Below are 20,685 nucleotides of genomic sequence, written 5' to 3'. Positions count from 1 at the left end.
ACCCTCTCCTGTACCATGTTGCCAGTCTCTGACCACCTCCTGTACCATGCCGCCAGTCTCTGACCACATCCTGTACCATGCCGCCAGTCTCTGACCACCTCCTGTACCATGCCGCCAGTCTCTAAACACCTCCTGTACCATGCCGCCAGTCTCTGACCCTCTCCTGTACCATGCCGCCAGTCTCTGACCACCTCCTGTACCATGCCGCCAGTCTCTGACCACCTCCTGTACCATGTCGCCAGTCTCTGACCACCTCCTGTACCATGTCGCCAGTCTCTGACCACCTCCTGTACCATGTCGCCAGTCTCTGACCACCTCCTGTACCATGTCGCCAGTCTCTGACCACCTCCTGTACCATGTCGCCAGTCTCTGACTACCTCCTGTACCATGTCCCCAGTCTCTGACCATCTCCTGTATACAAATATTTTTTAAAAACAGTAATTTTCGGTATCGGTTTCGGCCTAGTGTATTTTTCATTTTCGGTATCGGTTTCGGCACCAAAAAACCCATTCGGTGCATCCCTAAATGTTGCAGTTCCGCTAACAAAAATTCCGATTGGAAAATCCGATCGTCTGTAGCAATTCCGATGTGCAAAATTCCTACGCATGCTCGAAAACAATTTGACGCATGCTCGGAAGCATTGAACTTCATTGTCTTGGCTTGTCGTAGTGTTGTACATCACCGCGTTCTTGACGGTCGAAAGTTCAGAAAACATTTGTGTGACCGTGTGTATGCAAGCCAAGTTGCGTGGAATTCCGTCAGACCCATCTAAGATTTTTCAGACGGAAATTCTGCTCCTGTGTACGCAGCAATAGAAAGTAAAACACGTATTGGTTTAAAGAGGAAGTAAACCCTGATGGGTTTACTTCCTCTTTTTTTCCCTGCAAAGGTAAAGCATAATGGACTACTATGCATCGCATAGTAGCTCATTATGTGTCACTTACCTGACACAGGAGCCAGCGAAGTCGCCGCTGTCCCCTGTAGTCCGCCGCATCCATCTTGCTGGTGGCGTCTCGCAGCTCCGACGAATGACAGCGGCGAAGCCGCGATGACGTCACTCCCGCGCATGCGCACGGGAGTCGCGTCTCGCAGCTCCGCCGCTGCCATTCGGCGAAGCCGCGATGACGTCACTCCCGCGCATGCGCACGGGAGTCGCGTCTCGCAGCTCCGCCGCTGCCATTCGGCGATGACGTCACTCCCGCGCATGCGCACGGGAGTCGACAAATTAGGCAAATCCATTCTTGGACTTGCCGCATTTAGTGCGCCTGCGCGCCGCTGTCTACGGCGCATGCGCCGTAGACAGCGGTGCCCATTTTCGGGCAAATATCTCCTAAACCATATAGGTTTAGGAGATATTGCTTGGACCTACAGGTAAGCCTTAATCTAGGCTTACCTGTAGGTCAAAGTGGTTTGAAAGGGTTTACTTCCTCTTTAACTAGTCCATGTAGAGGTGTATGTATCAGACCAAAAAGAGAGACATGAAGGATCTGAAGCCTAAGGAAGCTCAGATATGCCCTGCTCTCTACAGGGAACAACCACCCCCAGGCGCGTTCCAGTCGGTGACGTCAAGAAGGAATGAGGCGAAGCGCTCGTGCACCGCCCACTCACCGCTGGATAGAGCGCGCTCCCGCGCCGGTTCTCGTGTGACCCGGAAGTAGTAGCCTGTGGAATCTGCGCAGAGCGAGCAGCGTCGGCCCAGCTGGCGGCCTGGAGCCCGGGGAGAAAGTTACAGCCGGGAGTGGAGCCTCCCGGGTTCCTGATGGAGAGTCCTAAGTGACCGGACGACGGTAAGAAGGCGAGGTTTTAGGCTTCTCAGTGCACACGGATACTTTTATCTCCGCAGCAGCCTCGGGCTGAGCTGTGGCGGGGAACATGGCTGCCCCGTTGTGTAGTCTGTTGAATGGGCAGAGCGGTGAGGCCTGTGAAGTATCCCCCCCCCCCATTACCGTGTGTGTGTGTGTGTGTGTGTGTGTGTGTGTGTGTGTGTGTGTGTGTGTGTGTAGGGCTTCGTCTCTTCCAGGTTGTTTTGAACTTTTTGTTGTGTGTATGAAGCGTAAAGTACGACTCCAATGTACGGAGGAAGTGTTTATATTGGATTTCCAGCTTTGCTTTATCTCGTAGCCATTAGGGAGCTGCTTACTCTCCATGATATCACGGCTGTGCAATGTTTACTAGGTCAGGGCCTGCAGATGAGTGCCACTTTCACATCACATTCGGCTACCCATCACATTTTGCTACCCGCTGATGTGTGCATGCATGACTCCACCATATGCGTTCCAACAGAGTGTCCCTCGCTTCGCTCGCCACTCTTCGGGCACGGCCTCGCTTCGCTCGGCATAAACATAAGCTCCTATGTCCACTAGGATGGTGGGGCTTGAACTTGGACTCAGGGGTGGAACGCATATGGTGGCGTCGCGCATGCACAGTTCAGCGGGCACCCAACTGTGATGGTTCGCCGTATGTGACGAAACACCCCCATACAAGGGGCATTTATTTCAATAGGAGTGATACTGGTCTACCTAGAAGACTGGCAATACTATATACATTATACAAACAGTGGTCATCTACTTCCCTGGTAAAGAGGCCCTGTCACCACAGTACACATGTAGCACTTAGTGTAGCCTCCTCTGTTATGTATCAGTCTGTCCTTTTTGTTTCTCAGTCACCCTAACACTTCCAAGAGTGTTAACTGCTGTCCTTGCCGAATAGAAAGCCTCTTGTAAGATGGCTTTGAGGCTTCAATTTAAAATGGTTGTATACCCATTGCAACGACTTTTATGTAAATGGACAGTTGCGGGTTTTAGAATAAGTTGCGCTATGTGAAAGTCTCCTTGCTTGCCTTTCCTGTATATGTTTCACCAGCGCTTGCACCTTTTATGTCCTAGTTTTCCGGCAAGCAGAGACCTTAAAAAATACAGGCGCTGTAATTTCCGGGTGACGACGTCAGCCCTGAGATCACATGAGGCTTGATTGCACTTCTGTAATGTGAAGATCGGGGACACCTTGGATAGCGCTTTTACTGCACGGGATTAGGGACAATAATAGCTGTGGGCGGAAGTAAAATAGAATACAGAACCCAGAAGACCACAGTTCCTATGGTGGCGGCTAATATCGAGGATGAGCATTTATAATATAAAAGAAAAAAAAGATTTTTGGGCATACTTTTAGGGTCGGTTCACACTGGGACGACTTGTCAGGCGACTTAGCCGCCTGACAAGTCGCGTTCTGTACAATGGAACCGTTCTAATTGGAGCAACACAAGTCGCTCCAACTTTGAAAAAGGTTCCTGTATGACTTTGGGGGTGACTTGCATTGACTTCTATAGCAAAAGTCGTTTTGCAAGTCGTCGCAGCGGTTGTCTTCAGGTCGCCTGAGGCAGTCGCGGTGCAAGTCGTGCTACCTCAGTATAAACCGACACTTAGTGCCCGTTTGAAAATTGATATTTACATTAGAATGTTGTTTAAATAGGCTATCTTCTAGAGAGTTTACTACCACTTTAAGGCTGACCGTATACTATACTCTGATTGTATAATCTCCTTTTAGATCCACCATGTAGTGCAGGGCCCTGTCCCATTGGTAATATTTTAATGAATTGTTTGGGTTTTGTCCTCAGACAGTGTAGTTTTGGAAAATATAAAAGATTGTATAGTGCAGGGGTCTCCAAAAAAGGTTTCCTTCAGATTTTAGCGGGGTGGCCAGTGACAGTAAACAGTGCACTGTCATTAGTAGAAATTGCGTGCCATTGTTGGAGTTATAGGGAAGAATTGTGCCCCTTCATCAGTGTCAGATTAAATAGTCTTCATCCCCCAGCCACAGTTTGGAGACCACTGGAATAGTGTATGGCCAGGTTAATCCACTCCGTGCAAACCTTGCATTATAGGATAGTAAACAATTTCATTCATGTGAATGCTGGCAGTTGCATGGCTAGATTTTGAGGACTTGTTCACTTTTAAACAAGAACCTATTAGTCTCCACCCCCCCCTCCTTCTTTAGCCCACTAAACTAGAACTCCCACAACTAGATGCTCTCCTGCACATGTCCAACGCTGGCTGTGCCTGCACAGGGACTTCCACTGGACTTATAGTAATGCTAGCGTAGGGGTCCATTCAAATCTGTGCAGATACACTGCAAAGACACTGCCAGCAAAGAATTTAAGCCATGTAGGGTAAACGCTGGAAAAGGTATATGAGCATCTGGGTTGGTGATTCTATGTTTATTAGTTTATGGTTCTTGGAGGTTGTTAGGCTAGATTTAAAAAAAGTGGAAAAAAAAAGTCCGGTACTAAGACAAAATTCTTGTTCAGTGATAGAACCAAGGGTTAATGTGCTTTACAAATGTTATAATATGGAAGTTATACAAGAAGCCCCATGCATTTGCTGCTGTATGTTAACCAAGTAAGGTATAAACAAAACAAATTTATTATTACAAAGCACAGAGTCCCTGGGAAGGAATAATGAGCAGTTCCAAATGTGGATGTGCTTCATCAACTGGCATGACTTGGTATCAATAGAATTGTGTGTTAGGGCCTGGGATGACATATCAATTATATAACTATATAGCCCTATTGTCCAAAACCAATCATGTCACTACAAAGCAGTCATATGTCTAAAAATTGTCCACTTTATTAAAAACTTTAAAACCTAACATGAGCCATAGGCATATCCCCATCCAAGGGCTCAATGTGTGATAAGAACTTAGTATGACTTGAAAAAAGAGGGCACTCCTCAAAAGTTGTCATTCTGGAGACCAAAGATGATTTCATCCATCCCATTCATTTTCTGGATAGCCAGCGGCACGTAACTTCTAGTGACGTAGCATTGGATGACTTCCATTGACATGGTCCTGATAAGCACATTGGGTTTACGTCTTAGAGGGAGTCCCGCAAATGTTGTTTTTTTTTTTTAAGTCAGCAAATACTGCAGCTGCTGACTTTTAGAATAAGGACACTCGCCTGTCCCAGGGTCCAGTGATGCCAGCACCCGAGGCCGAACCATTCCTCGGATGCTGTCATTGCCATCTTCAGTATGGGAATCAGGAAATGAAGCCTTGCCATGCGTGAGACACGCAGAGCAATGAGAATGGTCCGCGCTGTCTCTGGGACCCGTGTGTGTCCCAGCAGACAGCAAGGCGGGACAGGAAGAGGCATAGACTCCTGTGGGAGCCTATGCCCGGAAGTGGGTGCAAATGCCTGTCTTAGACAGGTATCTGCACCCCCTCCCCCCTGAAAGGTTCCAAATGTGACACCAGAGGGGGGAGGGTTCCTTGAAGTCTCATGTACACTGCAGCTGGTAAATGGACGTTGGGGAGCAGTTGGGCATTTTTTTTTTTCTTCCAGCTGCCCCTGAAATCTCCTCTGTTATCAGTACATGTACACAGGGTCAGTTTTTAGAAGCTTTTTTTGGAATATAAAAAATGGGTTCAGATGGATTGTTCAGAGGCATTTGAAACTCCAAATGCCTGTAACGGCTTGTAAACGCTGTTAAACAGGGTAACTTGCATTCAGCAGCATTTAGTTTTTTATAAAAAAACAAAACAAAAAAAATGTTTCTAGATGCAAATGTAACCAAAAGCCCGCTTCTAGACACCAGTTTCTAGCTGTCAAGTTAAATAGTTCAGGAGAGGTTGAACGTCCTGTGCACATGAAGCCTTACCTGCCATTTGTGAGCTTCTTGCCGGCAACTTTGGTTGCTGTGTGTCCCCACAGGAGTGGCGGCCCTGCAAGGGGGCCATCGCCTTTTGCACCATCCCCAAGGCTATGAAAAACTAGAGCGAACATTGGGACTTTATATGAGGCGGTATACTATATATACATACACCTTCATCCCCGATATATTGAAAAAAAGAAGAAATGGTGGGACTTTATATGAAACATGTCACTATATTAATTGAACCACTCGATTTACATATTATTCCATTTATTGGTACAAGCCATGCATACAATAGGTAAATAGTACATTATAAATTAATAATTAAGCTAAAGGATCATAATACATAACTGATTCAATAAAATACATAATAATCTCATAAAAAAGTATATTATAAATTGATAATTATAAATCCATAAAAAATGAATACTTCATAGTATAACATAGTTCAATATGATATGCATAGCACTCGACCTCAGTATATAGACCTAAATTGTAATAGTAACAGCATATAGACCTCAATAATAATTAGGTTCGTAAAAAATAATAAATTCTAAATAATAAATAAAAACACTGTGACAACGCATCAAAGGTAAGCTCTACGCGTTTCGTGGTTATATACCACTCATCAGGAGCAGATGCAGAAAATGGGGGTATCTATAATGAGATAAAAAAGCCAAATAAATAAGCGGTATATGAATAATATATGATATAACTATATGAAAAAGGGGGGAGCAAAGGGGACATAAATGGTCCCAAACATTCTCACCTATCCATAGTATATAGGTACTTTTGTTTGTAGAAACTAAAAGCGAGAACCATTATAGAACATGTTGTCCCCGGAAGCTGAGATGGGAAAACCTCGAAATACACGGCAAACACCAGAAACCAGGAAACAAAGAATTATATGTAGAGAATTCAGTGACATCAGTGAGGTGTGTGATGGTGGTGAAGTCAATCCATACTAAAACAACTTCCCAGAAATATCTGTGGGGATTAGAGAAAATAATAATATAGAAGAATAATAAAAAAAAAAAATATATATATATTCTCACAGTTGAGAGGTTTAATAAGGACTTGTAAAGATAGAAAAAGTAGGACGGGATGCTAAGTTGAGTAAAAGAAGGAAAATAGTTGGATGAAGATATGTGGAATTAAAGTGTGCCAAAAGGATGTGCTTAGATGTAAATACCTTTAAATTAGATGAGTGGAAAGAGGCAATCCAAGGCTATACCACACACCACGGGGTTCTTGTGGATCATCATGTAAGCTCATACTAAGTTCTCATCACACATTGAGCCCTTGACTGAGGATATGCCTATGGCTTGTCATGTCTTAAAGGTGTTTTTTTTTTTTTTTTTTTTTTTTTTTTTGACAATATGACTGCTTTGTAGGGGCATGATTGGTTTTGACCCTATGGACAATATGTTGATATTGGTAATAATATCTCATCCCAGTCCCTAGCACACAATCCTATTGATACAGATTCATGCCATTTGATGAGGATTTAAATAGCCCATGTGGGGCCAGTTGGTGACACACCTCTACCTTTGGAACTGATCATTGTTACTTCCAAGGGACTCTGCATGCTCTATTTGATAATACTGGAGTTGTGTAAAGCAATCTTGCATTTTAATACTTTGGGGACTTAAGTAGTCGTCTAAGGATGAAATCCCTGAAATTGTTACACCAGCTATATACTAAAATGATTAGTTTTAGTGTGTGGCAGGGGTCCGCTGTGCAGCAAGGTTGACAAACTGTGCTATTTATATTTATTTTTTTGACATTGCAAGGCACTTTTTTTTTCTTTCATTTTTTTTTTTTTTTTTTTATTCCTTTTAACTTTGTTGGAAGTGTACAAAGTGTAAACTCTTATTTAGGTCTCCACACAGCAGCAGCATAACCTGCTTTGCCTTGGCTTTCAGGGCCTTCTAGTGCACTGTGGAAAAATCCAGCTCTCATCTTTCTAAGGTGACAGATCTAGTTTAAAGCGGAGTTTCAGCATTTTTTATTTTTTATTTTTTTTTTTTCCTAAAAAAGCACCCTTGTGATGGTTGCAGCTAGGGTCGCACCGATACTAGTTTTGATGCCGAGCATTTGCACAAGTATCGGTACTCGTGCAAATGCACTGATACCTGAAACCGATAAAGCTGTCAAAAACTGTTTATTACCAACATTGCTCAGCCCTGAAACGCTAAAATAAAAAGAAACATTTGTTTCTTTTTGTATATTTCTGTTTCTTCATCTGCAGATCAAAGGGACGAACAAATGTTCCTGTGTTTAACTCTTTAATAACCCTTAATTTTCTCTAATCAGCCTTAATTATCTCCCTATTTTCCTCCATTTTAATTATTTTCCTGCTTTTTTTTTTGTTTGCTTTGTTAGTGAATATTTTTACACATATATATTAACATATTTATACATTTCACATTGAAATGTGCTAAATAAAAATAAATCATTTTATTTTGTGTTTAAATAACTTTTCTATGCTTTGTACCATTGCTGACAGCTGAAGTTAAAACAAAACAGTTGCGGTTGGTATCAGCAATTGGTATCGGTGAGTACTAAAAAAAAAAAAAAAAAATATTAGTACTTGTACTCATGTGTTAAAAAAAAATCTCTATAAAAATAAATAAATGGTATCGGTGCATCCCTAATTGCAGCTTATAGAATACATTCTGGCTTATGTATTAAATGTAGTCCTCTTTTTTTCCCTGTTAAGCAATGTACTCACTGTCACCTCTGTAGCAAGTGCACTCCCATCTTCAGTGTGAGCATCTGAAGCGCACCCATAACTCCTTCCTGGATACGGTGCTGCCCGCTTTTTGGCATGCACCTCCTTAACGTGCACAGTGTGTGCAAATACCGTGACCCTAGAAGCAGAGGCTGCCGCTGGGATTGTTGACACTCATCTTCCAGGAGCCAATGGGCAGTTCGATATGACATACCTTGCCATGGCAAGGTACAGCGGAAGTTAACCTGATTAATGGGCAAAAAAGGCAATATGCTTTGAAAAAAATAAATAAAAAAAACAATTCCGAACATTACTGCCACTGTGATCCGCAACGCAGAGGGCTGAACTTCAAAAATTGGGTAGAACTCTGCTTTAAGAAAAATTGCATGAAATGATGTAGTCTGTGGCCAACAGGAGTCATTGCAACATGGTGAACTGTAAGGCCTCATGTACACCACTGCTGCTAAACAGACGTTTAGGAGCAGTTGGGCATTTTTTTTTTCAACTGCTCCTGAACTCTCCTCTGTTATCTTATCGGTACATGTGCACAGGGTCATTTATAATGTTTCTAGGCAATTGTTTAGAACCTTTTTTTTTTTTTTTTTTTTGGAACGCAAAAAAATGGGTTCAAACAGATGTTCAGAGGCATTTGAAACACCAAATGCCTGTAACAGCTTGTAAATGCGACAAAACAGTTTTAAACGTGGGTTACTATCTGTCAAGTTAAATCAGGAGAGGTTGTAAACAATCTCCGTGTACTTGAAGCCTAAGTTGTGGGTTTTATAACTGAAGGTTGATGCAAGACTTTCCAAATAATTTTCCTTGTTATGTAATTTTATGTGCTTATGTTAATGACACTGGTTATGTGTATTTGATAGCAGAGCAGATAGAAGTCTCCTAGCATCTGGGATGTCTTGCACATGATTCTGATCTACTTGCCAGACAGGCACCCTGTGGAACTCAGCTTTTTCTGTGCTTTGCAGCACAGTGTTGCTCATAATTTTCCTAATGACATGACTTTTCCTAATCACATGATGCAGAGTTCAGGGGAAGTCCGGTCCTGATTCCTAGCTGTATGGCAGGTGGCCCATCTGACATGTACTGTGGGAGAGCTTTGTCTGTTTTTCTACAATAAAATGCACAAGCCTGCGTTGCTGGTCCATATTTTGATATTTTCTACATTAAAAGGATATTTATAAGCAAGAAGAAAAATGTGATATATTTTAGTTTACCAGTCGTTCAATGTGGCAGTTGCATTTTTGTTTTTTCAGGCTACAAATGTTTTCAGTGTATTTGTGCAATTACCAGATGAAAATAAAGGGAAAAGAAGCCTGAAAAAAATTACAGCTGCAGCATTTTAGGACTAGTAGGCTGCAGTACTTTTTTGGGATTAGATGAGTGTTTTTTTTCAAAGAGAATCTGTAAGAGCCCACTTACACGTGCGTTACCTTATGGACACTGTTATGGTTTAGAGTATGTATAATGGCCCGTACACACGATCCGAAAAATATTTAGCATACTAGTCTCATATCATAAATGGAGAGTTTAATAAAAGTTATGAAAATTCTCGTACGAGAGAATAAAATTGGAAGTAATGTATTTTCGGACGACAGCTGTACCGATTTAAACGAAAATCGTATGATCTGGTATCATTTTAGAAATTGTCGCGCCCGTCTGATCAGATAATATCGGATGTTGTGATCGGCTCTTGAAAGCTATGTACTTCCAATAATCGATTATCGCGCGATCGATTTGAAAGTGGTATTTTTTTGTCCGTTTTTTCACATTGTGTGTACGGGCCATATGGTGTGAATTTAGGGCAACCCTATGGTAAGCTGCGATTATGAATCGTGAACTTTTGTCTGCACACTTTGGAGGCTTGCTGCTACAAATAAGGAACATCATATCATTTAGGGCCCGTTCACACTGAGGCAGCACGACTTGCAGCGCAACTGCCTCAGGCGACCGGGATCCGACTTGAGCGGCGGCTTGTGAAATTACTTCTGTATAGAAGTCAATGCAAGTCGCCCCAAAAGTCGTACAGGAACCTTTTTCTAAGTCGGAGTGACTTGAGTCGCTCCGGTTAGAATGGTTCCATTGCATAGAGCGGGACGCGACTTGTCAGGCGGCTAAGTCGCCTGACGGGTCGCCCCTGTGTGAACCGACCCTTAGAGTCCATTCACACAGGGGCAACACGACTCTGGCCGCGACTTTGCGAGGCAACCTGGACATGACCTGAGGGAGCTCCACAGCAGGACAGGCGACTTTCCAGTGGCCAGTCAAACAGCAATCGGCTCTGTGGGAGGGAGGGGTTTGCCTGAGAAAACGATTTTCGCTTCCTGTAAAGTTGCCTCACGATGAACGGTGATCCGACTTGGAGGCGACTTCCATTGAAATCAATGGGTACAAGTCGCCTAGAAGTTGGATTGAAGTAGTACAGGAACCTTTTCTGAAGTCGGCGCGACTTCAGTAGTGTGTGCATTAAGACGGCTCTCATTCACTTACGTTGATTTTAGCATGCCGAGCGACTAGGGGCGACTTCAAGTTGGATCCAAAGTCGCCCCTTGGTGAATGGACTGGGTGTATATCTGGCTTCTGGCCTGCGGAGTTACTATAGCCAATAATATGAGGCAATGGATAACCCACCTTCACTATAAGGGCTCATTCACACTAGCAAAAATAACCACTGCGTTTATATGTGCACAGGGTATAGTTTTATGCGCATTTAAACAGCAATATAGTAATCAATGAGACCATACACACAGCTGCGTCGAAATGCATAAACCCGTACATATGTAGTCATTTATTGGAATGAAAAAATTTACTTTATGCAGGATCTTCTGCTAGCTCAGCCAGCATAAACCTAAGTTCCATGCAGAAAAATATGCATATGCCTGTAATCCTAAAGGACTCATTTCCACTTGCTTCGGCTTCAACAGGGCTTCGATCAGGCTTTGTTAAAGCTCCTGTCACTAAATAAAATGGTTAGCTTACAATCCTATTTACACCTGCTTTTTCTTTGCTTTGGCTTTGCTTCAAAAATTATACCCCATGTAGCTTCAGTGGTGGTTCAAAGCCTCCGTAGAATTCTTTGGCAAAGCTCACTTGAAGCTCCACCAACACCCCAAAGCCTCATCGAAGCACCAAGCAAAAGCAGTCAACGGCACTGTAAGCTAACCGTTTTTGTTTAGTGACAGGAACTTTGGCATTCAAAGAGCTTTAAAGAGGAAGTAAACCCTGATGGGTTTACTTCCTCTTTTTTTCCCTGCAAAGGTAAAGCATAATGGACTACTATGCATCGCATAGTAGCTCATTATGTGTCACTTACCTGACACAGGAGCCAGCGAAGTCGCCGCTGATCCCTGTAGTCCGCCGCGTCCATCTTGCTGGTGGCGTCTCGCAGCTCCGACCAATGACAGCGGCGAAGCCGCGATGACGTCACTCCCGCGCATGCGCACGGGAGTCGCGCCTCGCAGCTCCGCCGCTGTCATACGGCGAGGCCGCGATGACGTCACTCCCGCGCATGCGCACGGGAGTCGACAAATTTGGCAAATCCATTCTTGGACTTGCCGCATTTAGTGCGCATGCGCGCCGCTGTCTACGGCGCATGCGCCGTAGACAGCGGTGCCCATTTTCGGGCAAATATCTCCTAAACCATATAGGTTTAGGAGATATTACTTGGACCTACAGGTAAGCCTTAATCTAGGCTTACCTGTAGGTCAAAGTTGTTTGGAAGGGTTTACTTCCATTTTAACAAAGCAAGTGTAAGCTAGGCCAAAGGGTGCACTTACAGCAGCCATGTTGTCAGTGTGTGATGTTTCTAGGGAGTGTAGACAATTCTGTATAGGCAGGGATGCTGTGCTTTTTATTTGACATTGGTACATGTCCTCTATAGCAGTGCCTGACTTCCCATACCTTTTTTTTGTTTTACAATAGCTTGTTTATTAGCCCTAAAATTTGCCGAAAATAACAAGATTCACTGCTCCAATAAACTTTATTAGGCTCGGTTCACACAGTACGCGGCACGACTTGCAGCGCCGCGACCTCAGCGGCGACTTGCAAAACGACTTCTGTATAGAAGTCAATGCAAGTCGCCCGAAGTCGCCGCAAAAGTAGTACAGGAACCTTTTTTCTAAGTCGGAGCGACTTGAGTCGCTCCTATTAGAACGGTTCCGTAGTACAGAACGGGGAGCGACTTGTCAGGCGGCGAAGTCGCCTGGACAAGTCGCCCCTGTGTGAACCGAGCCTAAGGGTTTACCGCAAAATTTGAAAGCTACAGGTGCGATTCACTAAACTATTTATTAACTGAAGTCTGGCTAATTGACTTATCCCTGGTTTCTAAGGTGGGCTGCAGTGAGGAGTTGGATCTGTGTTGTACAGAGACATCCAGTCAGTGCATTTGTCTCACACAGCTTGCTCTCCACCATGATGTAGGATTGGACTGCTAGAAGATGGTGGAAGCTGTTACAACACATGTTGCTCTTTTTGAATAGCAAGGGGGGGAGAGTAGGACAGTGGACAAAAAATATTTTGACTTTAAGCCTGGGTTCACATTACTACGATGTTAGACATCACATGTGATTCACATTTGCTGTGCAAATCACATGCAATGTCCGTGTGAAGCAGATTTAGCCATACAGATTGGCCTGAATGCGATGCAAATTCAGTCATACAAAGTCGTGCAGAACCCTTTTTTGGTCTGTACCAGAATCGGATCGCATGGGTGTTCACTAGAGCTGCACGATTCTGGCCAAAATCAGAATCACAATTTTTTTTTTTTTTGCGTGTGTGTGTGTGTGTGTGTGTATATGTATGTATATATATATATATATATATATGTGTGTGTGTGTGTGTTCTAAGTAATTTTCTAGCAAAAAAAACAAACAAAAGATTTTTAACTTGAAACCAACAAATGTCAGAAAAAGGTTTAGTGGTTTCACTTAGCGCCCTTTCACATGGACGTGTCCATGTACGGGTTCCGCTTTGCTCATTGGGGATCGCTCCTTCGATGCCCACTGAGCAGACAGATGTCAGGTCTGTCTCTGAACACTGTGTAGGGACCGATCTGTCAGAGCACCACTCTCCTCTGAGGGGATAGTAGAGTCCATTTTCATCTGATCTGCAGATGGATGGAAAAGTAGGGTTTTCCTCCATCATTAGAAACAGCATAGCGGAGACTGATGTCAGTGGATGTTCGTCCGCTATTCCATAGGGATAAGTTTTTCATCCGACTGAAAGGGGCCTCAAACACAGTTTATTCCATTGACAAATTGTTAGAATTTTTATACTTAAAGGGGTTGTAAAGGTAAATGTTTTTTCACCTTAATGCATTCTATGCATTAAGGTGAAAAAACATCTCACACTGCCGGCGCCCCCAGTCCCCCCGTTTTACTTACCTGACCCCTCGAAAATCCCGCGCTCGCCCCCGCCGTCCTCTTCGCCGCTCAGCCTGGCCGCTGATTGGCTGGAGTGGATGGATTGAAAGCAGCGCAGCCATTGGCTCGCGCTGCTGTCAATCACATCCAATGACGCAGCGCGCCGGGGGGCGGGGCCTTGTGATACAGCGAGCGGCTATAGCCGCCGGCTGTATCACGGGAGCGCGCCCGCAGTGCTTCTTACCAATGCGAGGGAGCTCGCATTAACGTGAGAAGCACCTGCGGGAGGAAGCAGAGACAGCCGCCGAGGGACCCCAGAAGAGCAGGTTCGGGGCCACTCTGTGCAAAACGAGCTGCACAGTGGAGGTAAGTATGACATGTTTGTTATTTTAAAAAAATAAAATTTTTTACTTTACAACCCCTTTAAGTTCAACTAATAAAGAATGTTTTGATTCTTGGCAGACTGCCCAGTTTTTCTCTTCCTTTTGAAGGCTGTGGGTTGTCTATACAAATCACACCCTGAAGTTGCCAAAAGTAGTACAGAAACTACTTTTGGGAATCAGTGTGGCGTCGCACCGATTTGGCCGGTACCATTGCCGGCAATAGCCACCGATTGAATGTGAACCTAGGCTAAAAGATCTGTAGATCTGAATAGAGTGGTTATCAGGATTTAATTCCTGACTGTGTCCATATTAGGAACTCTCTATTTGACCATATCACTGAGGTCACCAGAGGTGAAAGTCAGGGGAAATCCAAAATTTTGAGTTTCCACCTGGAATAAGGGGAAAAATCCACTGGGGACACTTGTTCAAATTACAACTAAAAGCTGACATCCCCCAAATTTGAGATTTATATTCTCTTTCTGTTGAGTGGACAGGAAGGGAAAAAATCAGATGGAAAGAAAACAAACAGCGGTTTTAACCCTTCCCTACTCAATACAAAAATGTTTTGGCATTTTAGCCTCTTTAGCCCTAGTTTACACCAGTGCAGCTTTAAAATCGTGCTACTTGACCACTATTTTAAAGCCACACATCAGTGTACTTTGCACTGCTGATTCCATTTTGGCTTGCAACTTTATTTAATAGAAGTCTATGCAAGTCACAATAAGATTGGTAAAAAGTAGTGCAAGAACCTTTTTCTGGAGTTGCAACATTATGAACGGTTCAATTGCTGGCAATGGGGTGCGACTTTGTTATGTAATTTGGAACTGTCAAATCCCATCACCAGTTGCACTGGTATGAACGGGGGCTTAAAGCCCAACTGCTGCCAAAATGTGGGTTTGGGTAAACCAGGAAAGGCATGGTAGGTCAGGATTTTAATTTCCATAAATGTTTTATTGAGGAGGTTTAAAAAAAAAAAAAAAAAAAAAAAAAAAAAAAGGCAGAGAGCTCATATTAATTTTGAAAAGTTTGATAGCATACATATATTGAAACATTGTGTTTTCATCCTCTGCAATATACATTTGAGTGTCGTTTGGGTCTCAAGTTCTGTGAATCATGACATACAAAGTAATTGTCGGGTCTCGATTGTATCTGTTTTCAACTGCATATAGAGATTACCGTTATGCTTGCTTTTTGAAATAAGACATGATGGTTTGGGATGTGTACCTTGCTTATTCAAGATATTTTTCTTTAGTATAAAGTGGGTGATTAGCTGTAATATATTATTTTATGTAAAAGGACAGGTGCGGGGTGGAGGAGCTGTGGTAAACTGTGAATTCAATGCAGCAAGCCTGTGTGTGTATACTTGGTTCTCCGTCAGGTTTTTATTGCTTAAACTTATCAGTCTGTTCTGCTCTGGTCCTTCATACGCTTCCTGTTATGGGTGCATGGCCTGCCGAGATGCCAGGTATACCAATTGGCAGAAGATGGGCAAGATTCCAGGTAATCGCTGTCAGACAACAGTGATGCATGTGTCTAATGCCTGGTACACACAGGCAGTTTTTTTAAATTCCGTTCAACCCAACTGGCTGAATGAAAAGAAACAGGATCTCACTGAAATAACTATGCAATGCTAGTACAGAGATTTCCCTGCTGAGCTATTTTGTTCTGGTTGGGGAGGGGGGGTAGCCCCAGAACACATTGGTCAGTGCTCACAGCCGTTGGCTGCCAGCGCTGTTCTGTCGCGGATCAGCTGTTGGTTTTCCAGCATGCCCGTTTGACAGAAACCAGACAGGCTGCTGTACACACTTAACCGTATGTCGGCTGGTTTCTGTTGAACCAGCCCATACTGGCTGCTATTTGGCCAGTGTGTACCAGCCTTTAACACGTATCTACAGTAAACATTGATATCGTATTGTCTGGAGTGCTGGCCATTTACTTTTACTAGTTTTCATTGCCGTCTGTGTCCCTAACTAACAGACAAACACAAAGACCCTTTTCTAGTACACGGAGTCCTAAAAATGTAAACAGTGGGGTTGATTTACTAAAACTGTAGAGTGCAAACTCTGATGCAGCTGTGCTTGGTAGCCAATCAGCTTCTAACTTCAGCTTGTTCAATTAAGCTTTGACAAAGAAATAAACCTGGAAGCTGATTGGTTTCTATGCAGAGCTGCACCAGATATTGAACACTCCAGTTTTAGTAAATCAACCCGTGTTTCTCCGTCTTTCCTGACCTGAAACAAGTTTGGAGATCGGCAGTTTTGATCTCACTCTTGTAGCTCACTCGGCAGCTGAAACTGAGCAATCTTTCGGCTGCTGCCGGCACCGTTCTCGGTGAGGGAATCGGGAAGTGAAGCATTGCGGCTTCACTTCCCGGTTACCTGCTGTGCATGCGTGAGTTGCGCAGTGCAATGAGAATGCTCTGCGCTGTCTCTGGGACCCGTGTGTGTCCCAGCAGACAACACGGCGGGACAGGAAGGGGCATGGACTCCCGTGGGAGTCTATGCCCGGAAGTGGGTGCAAATACCTGTTTTAGGTATCTGCACCCCCCACCCCCCCCCCCCCCCGAAAGGTGTCAAATGTGACAGCAGAGGGGGAGGGAGGGTTTCCGAAAAGCAGAGGCTTAATTTTTGTGTGAACCTTCACTTTAAGTTCACGTGAAACTGCCTGCAAAATGTTTTGATGGAATCTTCTATAATTATGAGTGACCCTGTTCTCATCTTCTGTGAGATGATATACAGCACATCATGCATGAATTCAAGTGCATGTAACGGCACCAAAAATATGGGGGGGCTAGTTTACACTACAGTCCCTGCATTCAGTGTGCGTTTTCACACGCACATTTAGGTCTTATTCACATGGTCATGCTTAAAGAGAAGCTTCAGCCTGTAAACACAAATGTTAGCATCTACTTTAGCATTTTTTACATTTATATAACGCTGTAATATAGTGGATTCTAGTATTTTACAAGCATGTTTACTCAGTTCCACTGGGGATTCCTGACAGGGAGGTGGGGGGCGACGACAGAAGACTGCACATGGTACGATAAGACCTACCCCAAAAAATAACCCTTACTGTGTCTTTTGTTGCCAAAATTTAATATAAGACCCGGGCTTATTTTTTGGAGAAACACGGTATGTAAAATTGGGAGCAGTGGCTGCACGTACATGGGGACGCACACTTGTGCATCACCTTTGGACAAATATGGCCTTCCCATTGGCATATGCTTAAAGTGGTTCTAAAGCCTAAACATTTTTTACGTTTAATGCGTTCCCTGCATTAAGGTAACATAGAAGTAAAAGTGCAGCGCTAGAAACATATCTCAAAATGAACTGAGACCATGTTGTGAATCTCATATTCAATATTAATAATTATGTGAAATCTTAACCAGCGATACTGCATCAATAATGAAAAACCATCATGATTGTGCGTAAAGTATCATATGTGAGAATGATAAAAAAAATATATAGTGTCCATCAAAATTAATTAGATTAATAAAGTGTCCAACGTACTGAATGTGCAACACAATAGGTCCCCTTCTTGAGCGGAAAATACGTTGACGAGTTTCGCCACTCCTCCTGTGATGACGCCCCCCTGGAGGAGGGGCAAAACGCTTCAACGTAATTTCACGTTTAAAAGTAAAATCATTACACACCAAACCGCAGTCTTCGATCAGCTAACAAAAAGCTCCTCCTCGTGCCCAAAGCCCGGTATAAATCCAAGGGTGATCGGAGATTCGCTGTCCAAGGGCCCCGGCTATGGAATGCTCCACCAATCGACATCCGTCTGAAAGAAAATCACCTGGCTTTTAGGAAAAAACGTAAGACCTTCCTCTTTTAGCTGATGATCAAAGCTTGCCACAGCGCCTAGAGGCGATTCAGTTTGCATTGTGCACTATATAAGCATTTCATTCATTCAATTTCCGGTCTACAGTTTAGCCACTGACGCCATTTCCTGCCTCCGTGATCGCCAGCTAGCGTGCATTCCACTGAAGTTTTGCTCTGAATGTTCGATTTTCCAATGCATCCTGTAAGTAGCGCTTTATGCTCGCAATATTTCACCATTTCTAGTCTTTTTTTTTTTTCTTATCGGTGGAACACTTATATGAAAATCCCTCTGCAATCCGGTGTGCATTTGTTGGTTTTTGGAATCCCTATACCATCAGTTCATATATTTGTCTAATCGGTTGCGGTTGCCTGGGTGGGGAGTTCAGCCCAAGAAGGGGGCCTATTGTGTTGCACGTTCAGTATGTTGGACACTTTATTAATCTAATTTTGATGGACATATATGGGATGATGGGATATATATAATTTTTTTATCATTTGCACATATGATGATACTTTAGGCACAATCATGATGGATATTTATTTTTGAACATATTTATGTAGTCACTATTGCTAGCGCTGTTTTCACTGGTATAACTCCTTCAATAAGGCATAAACCAACTACCTTTCTTTCTTTTTAATATCATTGTTCATTAATGGACATGTATGGTTGTTGACCGCAGACCAGTGTCACCCCTGCTGGACTGTCACTAAGAATTTTTTAAAAATTAAACAGTAAGAGTTTACTTTTCATCTTGTATTTTCCATTCCTATTAGATTTGTCTTGAGATTTGTTTAATTCTTAGAATTTTTTAAAATTTATTTTTCACATTTTTTTTTTTTTTTGTGCATTCAGTGTAGGATTTTTGTCCCATGTGCCTATCTGGCCTCTATTTATGATGCCATTAGTTTACACCTTTGGCCATCCATCCCTTGTGACTGGAGGCTCGCCATTGTGGGTTACTGGCTGTTTACCATTCATGATCGGTCCCATAGGGTGGCTTGTGTGAATTAAAAAACGAGGCTGGATCTTCATTCCCGGCATCTGAAAACGAGGCTTGGCTTATTGTGTCAACAAGGCGCCAAATGGATGATGTTGGCGCTTTGTCTACAATCCTCCCCTCAAAGCGAGGCATGATGCGCATGTTTTTACGTCTTCTGGCTACGACAGGAAGCGTTTCCTATAGTGAGGCTTATTATACACTTAACAGGATTTTTTTTTTTTTTTACCAAAAACATGTAACAGAAAACATTTTGGCTTAAATTTATGACAAAATTCGATTTTATTGGATTTCTTTTAAAATAGAAAATTTTAAAAGAAATCCAATAAATATACCTGCGCTGCCCTATTGATTTCAATGGGCAGGAGAGGTGAAGGAGCGGTGTGTACACCACTCTGAAGATGCTGCTTGCAGGAGATTTTTTAACGTCCTGCCAGCGGCACCGCTCCAGTGTGAAAGCCCTCTGGCTTTTACACTGGAGATACAGCAGCGGCTGTTTAAGGGAGGGTGCTTTCAAAATGAGCGGGCTGAAATCGCATCACACAGGAACGCATAGCTTTCTCATGTGCGCTTCCCAACGTGAATCTGCCCTTACTGTTTCAGGTTGATAATGGCAAGCCACTGCCTTAGTGTTAGCCTGCCATGCAGATTTCTTCAGAAGGGCATTGGGCTGCCCGTCGGGTCTTTTGGTTTTCAGTCGGATAAACAGCCTCAAAGCAAGGTGCTGCTTTTTTATTGTAGACTCCATGCAGATGTGCAAAGCACAAATTGATATAGCCCTATATTATAAGGCCTCATGCACACTGGGTGTTTTTGGATGTTTTTACAGCAGCTGTTTTTGGCTTCAGATGATAATTTTTATTTTTTTTCTACAGTCAAACTCTCCATCATGTTATCCTATGTGTCCATGCACACACAGTCTGTTATGAGCAGTTTTTGGCTGTGGTGTTTTTTTGCTTTGCTAGTGGGTTCTGAGTGGAGTTTTTCAGCTGTAAAAACGCTCTAACGTCAAATGCTGATAAACAAACGCTGAAAACTAGGTCTCGCCAGCGTTTGTCAACGTTTTTGATCCATTGAGGAGAAATTTTTTTATTTAAAAAAAAAAAAAAAAAAACTATTGCAAAAACATTGATAAAACTCACTGCAAAGCTACTGGCGTTTTTTTTAACGTAATTTTAACGTCCAGTGTACATGAGGCCTTATACATAATTAAAGCCAAAGTTTAGCTGTGGCAGTTTTTACATAGTTACATTGGTCCAGCATTGCTTACATATGCAGACAGTCGGCATATCAGCCAGGGGTCTAAAGCCTAGTATAGACATGCCAATATACACATGTGAAAAACATCTGCCAATCGGCATCCAATCAGTCTCATCCAGCCAGCAGGTTGGAGTATAGGCTCTCACCTTTTTCAGTTCTCATCTTTGTTAAAAGATGATTGTTTACACAGCTTATCAATCACAGAAATTGCAGAGTATCTGCAAGGAAAGAGCCTTTGCTGTGCTGTTGTCTTTAGAAAACCCAAGGACACTGGGAATCCCTTGACAGTGTTTGTAAAAACAAAGATTGTGTATGGCTGTGTATATTCTATTGATGGCAGTACAGTCAAAGTAATAAAAATGTGAGCTAATCAGAAAAGGACAAATCTTTTATTTATTTATTTTTTCAGTGCAGCAATGGGCATTTGGACTTTAAAGTTAAGAAGATAGTAAATTTTTATACAGAT

General features: G+C 43.1%; 1 protein-coding gene across 1 annotated transcript in view; it reads left to right on the top strand.

The window, feature by feature from the left end:
• Positions 1 to 1,624: 1,624 nt before the first annotated feature.
• FRS2 (fibroblast growth factor receptor substrate 2) overlaps positions 1,625 to 20,685 on the top strand; it is a 78,261-nt gene continuing 59,200 nt past the window's right edge. Inside the window, exon 1 of the mRNA XM_077469059.1 lies at positions 1,625 to 1,787. The gene's annotated coding sequence lies outside the window, so the exon portion shown is untranslated. The remainder of the gene's footprint in view (positions 1,788 to 20,685) is intronic.

This window comes from Lithobates pipiens, unplaced genomic scaffold, assembly GCF_037356315.1.
Source record: "Lithobates pipiens isolate NorthernLeopardFrog02 unplaced genomic scaffold, aLitPip1_a1.2 Scaffold_8, whole genome shotgun sequence".
NCBI lineage: Eukaryota > Metazoa > Chordata > Amphibia > Anura > Ranidae > Lithobates > Lithobates pipiens.
This window is presented reverse-complemented; position numbering and strand designations above follow the sequence as displayed.